General features: G+C 39.2%; 1 pseudogene; it reads left to right on the forward strand.

Annotated features, from left to right (window-relative positions):
* Positions 1–6,669: 6,669 nt before the first annotated feature.
* On the forward strand, positions 6,670–8,483 carry LOC128215293 (glucose dehydrogenase [FAD, quinone]-like; annotated as a pseudogene).
* Positions 8,484–9,410: the final 927 nt, after the last annotated feature.

Below are 9,410 nucleotides of genomic sequence, written 5' to 3' on the forward strand. Positions count from 1 at the left end.
AATAGGTCCAGGAATTGTCAAGTTTGCTTTCAAGGTCACTGTGACCTTGACCCCTTAAATCAATAGGGGTCATCTACTGGTCAGGCCAAACCTCCAAGTCTAGTTTGAGGGCCATGGGAGCAGGCATTGTTGAGTTATCCCATGGACAACTTTTTTCCCATTCAAGGTCACTGTGACCTTGACCTTTGGCGTGATGACCCCAAAATACAATAGAAGTCATCTTCTGCTCAGGTCCAACCTTCAATTCAATAATGAGTGCCATGGGTGCAGGCATTGGAGAGTTATCACTCGGGACAACCTTTTACCATTCAAGGTCACTGTGACCTTGACCTTTGATCCGATGTGCCCCAAAAACAATAGGGGTCAGCTACTGGTCAATCCCAACCTCCAAGTCAAGTTTGAGGGCCATGGGTGCAGGCATTGTCGAGTTATCACATGAACATCCTTTTACCATTCAAGGTCACTGTGACCTTGAACTTTGGCCCAATGACCCCCAAATACAATAGGGGTCATCTACTGGTCAGGCCCAACCTCCAATTCAATTATGAGGGCCATGGGTGGAGGCATTGTTGAGTTATCACTCGGACAACCTTATACCATTTAAGGTCACTGTGACCTTGACCTTTGACTCGATGAGCCCCAAAAACAATAGGGGTCAGCTACTGGTCAGGCCAAACCTCCAAGTCTAGTTTGAGGGCCATGGGTGCAGGCATTGTTGAGTTATCACATGGACAACGTTTTTGCCATTAAGGTCACTGTGACCTTGACCTTTGGCGTGATGACCCCCAAATACAATAGAAGTCATCTTCTGCTCAGGTCCAACCTTCAATTCAATTATGGGGGCCATGGGTGCAGGCATTGTTGAGTTATCACTTGGGACAACTTTTTACCATTCAAGGTCATTGTGACCTTGACCTTTGATCCGATGTGCCCCCCAAAAAATAGGGGTCAGCTCCTGGTCAATCCCAACCTCCAAGTCAAGTTTGAGGGCCATGGGTGCAGGCATTGTCGAGTTATCACATGAACATCCTTTTACCATTCAAGGTCACTGTGACCTTGACCTTTGGCCCAATGACCCCCAAATACAATAGGGGTCATCTACTGGTCAGGCCCAACCTCCAATTCAATTATGAGGGCCATGGGTGCAGGCATTGTTGGGTTATCACTCGGACAACCTTATACCATTCAAGGTCACTGTGACCTTGACCTTTGACCCAATGAGCCCCCCAAAAATAGGGGTCAGCTACTGGTCAGGCCAAACCTCCAAGTCTTGTTTGAGGGCCATGGGTGCAGGCATTGTCGAGTTATCACATGGACAACTTTTCTACCATCCAAGGTCACTGTGACCTTGACCTTTGGCGTGATGACCCCCAACTACAATAGAAGTCATCTTCTGGTCAAGTCCAACCTCCAATTCAATTATGAGGGCCATGGGTGCAGGCATTGGCGAGTTATCACTCAGGACAACCTTTTACCATTCAAGGTCACTGTGACCTTGATCTTTGATCCGATGTGCCCCAAAACAAAAGGGGTCAGCTACTGGTCAATCCCAACCTCCAAGTCAAGTGTGAGGGCCATGGGTGCAGGCATTGTCGAGTTATCACATGGACAACCTTTTACCATTCAAGGTCACTGTGACCTTGACCTTTGGCCCAATGACCCCCAAATACAATAGGGGTCAGCTACTGGTCAGGCCCAACCTCCAATTCAATTATGAGGGCCATGGGTGCGGGCATTGTTGGGTTATCACTCGGACAACCTTATACCATTCAAGGTCACTGTGACCTTGACCTTTGACCCAATGAGCCCCCCAAAAATAGGGGTCAGCTACTGGTCAGGCCAAACCTCCAAGTCTTGTTTGAGGGCCATGGGTGCAGGCATTGTTGAGTTATCACTCGGACAACCTTTTACCATTCAAGGTCACTGTGACCTTGACTTTTGACCCGATGAGCCCCAAAAACAATAGGGGTCAGCTACTGGTCAGGCCCAACCTCCAAGTGAAGTTTGAGGGCCATGGGTGCAGGCATTGTCGAGTTATCACTCGAACAACCTTTTACCATTCAAGGTCACTGTGACCTTGACCTTCGGCCCCATGACCCCAAAAAACAATAGGGGTCATCTACTGGTCAGGCCCGACTTCCATATCAAGTTTGATGACCATAGGTCTAGGCATTGTTGAGTTATCACTCTGACAAACTTTAAAATTATTTTACCATTAAAGGTCACTGTGACCTTGACCTTTGACCCGATGAGCCCTTAAAACAATAGGGGTCATCTACTGGTCAGACCCAACCTTCATGTAAAGTTTGATGACCATATGTCCAGGAATTGTTGAGTTATCACTCGGACAGGCTTTGGTCTACCGACAGACCAACCGACCGACATACTGACATGCCTGTGCAAAGCAATATACCCCTCTTCTTCGAAGGGGGGCATAACAATAATCATTTATATCATTAGTATCAAATGTGTCTAGTTTAAAGTGTGTTTTCATTTGCATTAAATTACATTGTAATATATACCAGAAAAACAATTATAAAAATCCTTAAATGTATAAGAAACTGAAGACAATAAAGAATAACACCCATTTATGAATATCTCCAAAACAAATCAGAGGTCACCTAAACAATAATCATTCATATAATAAGTATCAAATGTGTCTAGTTTTTGTGTGTCTGTAGCAGATGTAACTTCTAAATATTCAAATCAACTTTTATTGCATTAAACATATCAGACATGTTTATAGCAAATACAAAATACATACATGTGCAAGGCATGGATTTAGACACAAATTGTTTTAACAGAAGAGCAAAACATTTGTTTATGGATACAAACAACAACATACTTATTAGTTTCTTAAGATGTTTGCATAGTATATACATTTTGATAGATTAATTAGAGATTTATTTGTATTGTTAGATAACAAATTAATAAACTTTTGCTTTGTTGGCCACGTGTAGTAATATCTTTTAATATAGTTGGCTCTTAAGTCTGCGTATTTCGGACATATTAGTAAAAAGTGATATTCATTTTCAATCATTCTTTGGTTGCAGTAGATGCATAATCTTTGAGATCTAGGTGTATTAACGTATCTACCACGTTCAATCTGGTTCTCCCAGAAATAGCCAAGCCCGTGTTCATAGAGAATCTGTTTAACGTTTAATATAATTTGGTATTAACCAAACATATTGCTTGTAGTTAGCTATCAGATTATCGGTTGTAAAGCGCCTTTAAACGTGCATATGAAAAATCCTGATTACGTCGCACGTTGTTCCCACATGCGATGCACGGGAAATGAGACATTGTCAAACACAAATAACTATATAATGTCCAGATATACAACACATTTACAAGATACAATTCATATTTTATCCTTTATAATTTCAATGATAAATCACGTGATAATTCACACTTCTTTAATTTAATCCAATTACGTACATCAAACAGATCGGCTACTTTCATTGAATGATACATAATTATCAATCAGGTACATATTATTTATTACTTATTTTATTAAGGTACATCAAAGAAATTAAAAGAAAAAACAAACAAAGTAAATAAATCGTTTATTTCATATATAATACAAAAAAAGAACAGAGCCTGGTGTGTCGCCCATGATAATGGCCTGTTGTGTCGCCCTTGAAAATCGACTACTATATCCCGATCACATGTTTTGCTGAAATATAAAACATAATTCATTTATTAGTTTTATTTTAACATATATATATATAAAACAATAATTCTGGTGGGGACGTTTTGACCAGCTAATGGGGACGTTTTGACTTTTGGTGGGGACGTTTTGACCAAAATGGGGACGTTTTGACCGTGGGACGTTTTAACATGGGGCCGTTTTGACCTGCAACCGAAATTCCAACCTATGAATAGCGAGGAAATACCTTCTGGTTCTTAAAATAGCAACATCCGGATATTTGTAGTGTTATAAAAATAAAACAACTCGGGGGCAATCGTAGTAAAATTTTACTAATGTCACCTTCAACACATTAACAAATAAAGTTAGGTGAACATTTAATTCCAATAACGATTATATTAAAGAAAACAGCTTACCTCATGGTTTATCAATGCAGTAAACATAACAAAACAACATAAAATATAATTCTTTCCATTCACATAATTACCGGTCAACACATTTTACATTTCATTCGGAACTCCTCCGAATGTTTACATTTCCGGCACATGATATTACATGTAACCAACCAGAAAACGTAAACGAATCGCAGGGATGATAAAATTCCGGATTAATCCGGAATTCCGGATTTAAGGCCTCACGGATCGATTTTGAGATTAATGTAAATCTGTTGAGTTTTTTTATAGGGGGGAGGGCTACAGGGAGCGATTAATGCTCAGTTCGAACAATATGGGTACGAAAGGTAAGTTTTCCGGAAGTGTAAAGCCGGAAATTAACGAACCTAATTACGCCTTGGCAATCGAGCTATATGATTGGTTAAGATAGCATCCGGTGATTACGGAAATTACCGATGGGACTAGAAGACAGTATCCGGATGGTCGTATCCGGATATGACAGACGACGAAGACGAATAAACGGGTATTGGAAAATTGGAAAAAAAAACGACCACCACCAACTTCTAAAAACATCGATTCGTCGATTTTAAGGGTATATTTGCTATTTATTTTTAAGAGAAATTCCCGAAACGTTTCTTTTTAATTTAATAGAAATTGATCAAACTGAGAATGAATTTTGCGCATGTAGCATTATTTCGGACATCCTGATTCGGATTGTGTCATAATAATCGGTTTTTATTTTACAAATTTTATTTGGCCGATTGAAGTTTACGCTGTAAACCGTTTCTTTATTATTCTCATAATGTTTGAAGCATTGTTGACCGTAATGGGAGGTTCAAATGAAAATTGGTTTGGTTCAAATTTAAAAAAAATGAATAAATATTTTGTAGTAGTAATATATATTACGCAGAGGCAGTCATTTTATTTTCTATTTGAGACAGTTCAACAAAACTTCTTGAGGACCCAGTTTGAGTGAGATTTAAATTCTATTGTTGTAATTTGTATTTCCAGGTATGTTTACCTGTATGGTTACAAAAGTCAGGGATGAATAGACACCTCAGCCAGTGCATCCAGTTGTTCCTGTCAATGACTGACAATTCAATCGAGAGGTCATGATACTTGGATTTATGGCTGAACATGCTCCCTGGCACCACAGTAGTGTGTCTTATTTAAGACACTTGCCAAAGATACAAAAGCTCTCAGCGAATTAAAATTCAAAGGTGTACAGCATCATACAAGATGACTTACGGAGTGGCTAGCCATTTCAATGATGAACATGTGGAGGAGTTAATGGATCTCGGTTTTGTTTCAACTAAGACAAGTCAACAAACACAAACAATGAGAAAACTGTTGCAGCTATTTTTCTGGCATATGGAAAGAAATAGTGTTGAGACATTTGGCCTCCTTAAAAATCATAAGGGCTGATTCTGAATCAATTTTCATAGAATTTGAAAGGCTGTTTGAGAGACTTGAACTGCTGTGGGACAATCTAGTTTGTGTGCTACTGGACTCATGTAACACCATGAGGGGAAAAAATCTGGCTTGGGGACCAGAATACGTCAAAGTCCACCATGTCCACAGCGGCTACGCTGCCAAAGCATTTAAGTCCCGTTTGGATATTACTTGTAATAATATATATCATAATTAATAACATTAAATTCTCATCAAATGTGCAGAAAATGGAATAAATACTCTTATGATACATAAAAATTGAATAAATAACACTTTTACAATAAACATTTGCAAGCATGATAATTGATATGTTGTTCATTATTATAAATCAAACATCCCACAGTGTAGACTGTTCATACACAGGCATTTGATAATAGCCAGTTGAGTTTTATGGGAAGTGAACAACTGAACCAAAATGTCAGGTACATGTCTAATGCCTGTGACTTCAGGTAAAAAAAGAGTAAATTTAACTTTGTTTAAAGACAACTGTGTTAAACTTCACTGCTAAGATTCCTGATAATTGTTCTGATTGTGGATGTCTCGTGTTGAACATAATTTTATCTACCAAACCGAAAGATGTACTCCTTGAACACTATTCTAAGGCAAAAAAGGGTATTAGAATCCCTGAAATACGGAAAGCTTCGGGGGGCTTCGCCCCCCCTTGTCCCCCCACCAGGGCTTTGCCCTGGACCCATCGGTGGCCTTGAGCGGCCCCCTGAACCCCACGCAGACATTTTCAGGATTGGCAACTTGGCTCTGTTATCATCCCTGGAATCGGGAACAGTTATTAAACTTATTTGTCGTTCTTCTGATATAATGTTTTGAAGATAAATTGAAGACAATCTATTCAAACATAAATAGCATTTTTAACACCCATGCAATCACCACCCATTTGCATTTTTTAATCATAATAACATAACAGTAAAACCCAACTGTCAATCAACTTAAAAACCGCTCCTACCACCAACTAAAATAAATTTCCATTCCATAATAGGCGCGCACTTCAGTGCGGCGCCAATAACTTCATCTAGGTCTAAGGATTTACCTCAGTTGTTAATCGCTATCGCTGAAGTTAAACGAATACCCACACTCCGGCGAAGATAAATGGTGCAGAACATTAAATCATATAAGGCTATAAAAACACGGTTTCATATTTGGCATATTGATATTGAAAATATGATGTTAGTACAAAGCTTTATATTAGCAGTTGTGTCTGTAACCATTTATTATGCATTTTATAAAAGGAATAATGGCAGTAGAAGAAATGTGATCAGTGGACATCCTGATGCTGAATATGACTACGTCGTTATCGGTGCTGGGTCAGCCGGCTCTGTGGTGGCCACGAGACTTGCCGAAGATTCTGAGAAGACTGTCCTTCTCCTAGAGGCAGGTGGCCATTACGATGAAAGTGATCGTTTTCACATACCCTTGTTATGGCCTACCGTATTAAACACAACCTACGACTGGGAGTTTTATATGGAGCCACAGACGTCATCTAGTCTTGGATTGAAAGAGGAGCGGAGCTATTGGCCTAGAGGAAAAGTGCTGGGTGGAACAAGCGTGCTAAACGGTATGCAATAAACTCGCGGAAACCCGTTTGATTACGACGAATGGGCGGCAGCAGGGTGTACCGGATGGAGCTATAATGATGTGCTTCCGTACTTTCTTAAATCAGAGGATATATTGATTGAAGAATTGAAGACCTCGAAGTATCATAGCACTGGTGGACCCATTGGTGTTTCATATGGTCACGTAACCGACCTTAACAAGTTGATTTTAAAAGTTGGCGAACAATGGGATACGAAATAACTGACTACAATGGGCGTAACCAGTATGGCTTCAGTACCGTTCAAAAATTCATAAGAAATGGTGTTAGAAGTAGTACAGGATTAGAATACATCGGGAAGAAACACTTAAGTAACTTGATGTATCTTTACATAGTTTTGTAACAAAGATATACATCCAAAATAAACGAGCAGAGGGTGTATTCTTTATCAGTGATAACCGGAAAAGGTCTGTGAAAGCCAGAAAGGAAATCATTCTCTCAGCAGGGGCTGTGAACTCTCCAAAGATTTTAATGCTTTCAGGCATTGGGCCGAAAGACCATCTTCGAAGTTTAAAAATACCTGCAATTGCAGACTTACCTGTTGGACAAAATCTTCAAGATCATCAAATGATCTTTCTCTTTTCCAACATCAATTAACCAATGTCCATAACACCACCACTTGTTGAAAGCACTTGGACTAAACTTAAACATGCGCTATTCGGACAAGGACTTCTAGCAACTGCTGGTTTAGAAACTTCAGCATTTTTTACATCTCGACAAAAAGAAACACGGGTACACTTACCCAGATATTCAAATCATTTTCTTCTCACTCCTTTTTCGAGACAATGTGTTCAATATAAAAGAAGAGATAGCCAAAGAGTACTTATCCCAAGATTCAGAGCAACATGGATTTACTACGGACATTTGTACTGCAAGACCTTACAGTAGAGGTCAGATAACACTTAAAAGCGCTGACCCTTTTGACTATCCGGTCATTGACCCAAAATACTTCACCGACGATCGTGATATGGCTACAGTCATAGGAGGTATCCGTATATGGGAGAAAATGTTAGAAACACCAGCAATGAAGCGCTTGGGCGCAGACGTTAATCGTATGAAACTCTCCATTTGCTCCAAGTATGAGTTTAGGACGGATGCTTACTGGGAATGCGTAGTCCGACACTTGGCGCTTACTGAGTACCATCACTGCAGGACGTGCAGAATGGGCTCTGCAAACCAGCCCCACTCTGTAGTTGATCCTACACTGAAAGTTATCGGGATACGAAACCTTCGAGTCGTCGATGCCTCGATTTTCCCCAATGTGATGTCCGGAAATCTCAATGCTCCTACGATCATGGTTGCAGAAAGGGCTGCGGATATGATTCGGGGAAGAAACACAGTGAAGCAGTTTGAAAAAAGACTAAAAGGAAGGACAGTAAACTAATGTTGTTGTTTTTTGTCAAAGTATCGATTGCATGTATGTTTTTGTATGAAAATCTTTCGGCCATTAGTTGAATTCGAGTTTCCATATATACCTATAATATGACATTCTCCATTTAATCATTTGTGCAACAGTATTTTACTTTTATTTAGAATGAATGTCAGTAAAGTGTCGCCTTTTTTGTGATCAATAATACAATTATCCGTTTTGCTTGATTCATGACTGACACTCAAAAGTACAGTTTAACAGTACGTCTAACATAAGTGTAATAAAACTCATATTTGAATCTATACAACTATAGCGATTCGCCCTCGTCTTTTTTCTCAATAACCTACGTAACAATAGTTACGTAGGTTATTGAGAAAAAAGACGAGGGCGAATAAGTAATAACTTACATTCAAATATTAGTGAAACTTTTACGACATGTCTTTTTGCAAATAAATAATTGATTATAACTATGTGAATTTGTTTCAGTTTCGTGTTAAAACGTTGCATTTTGGGTCCACGCCTGTACAATTAACATTTAGTGATGACTTAAGGCTAGTAGGATGAAATTACCAAATTCAATGGTTTTATCAGTTTATTTTGGAAATGCATACTACTAATCCTTTCTCGTTCCTCGCTAATATCTGATTTTGTGTACTGGCCAAGCCTCCTCTGATTGATATCAATGAAGCTGACTATTGATTTACGGAATCATATGTACGGCAAATACTGCCATCCAATAAAATATAATTTTAAACACGAATACAATTATCGAATAGTGTGTGGTACTATGTATCGAATAGTGTGTGGTACTATGTATCGAATAGTGTGTGGTACTATGTATCGAATAGTGTGTGGTAGTGTGTGGTACTATGTATCGAATAGTGTGTGGTACTATGTATCGAATAGTGTGTGGTAGTGTGTGGTACTATGTATTGCTAGTGT

This window comes from Mya arenaria, chromosome 13, assembly GCF_026914265.1.
Source record: "Mya arenaria isolate MELC-2E11 chromosome 13, ASM2691426v1".
NCBI lineage: Eukaryota > Metazoa > Mollusca > Bivalvia > Myida > Myidae > Mya > Mya arenaria.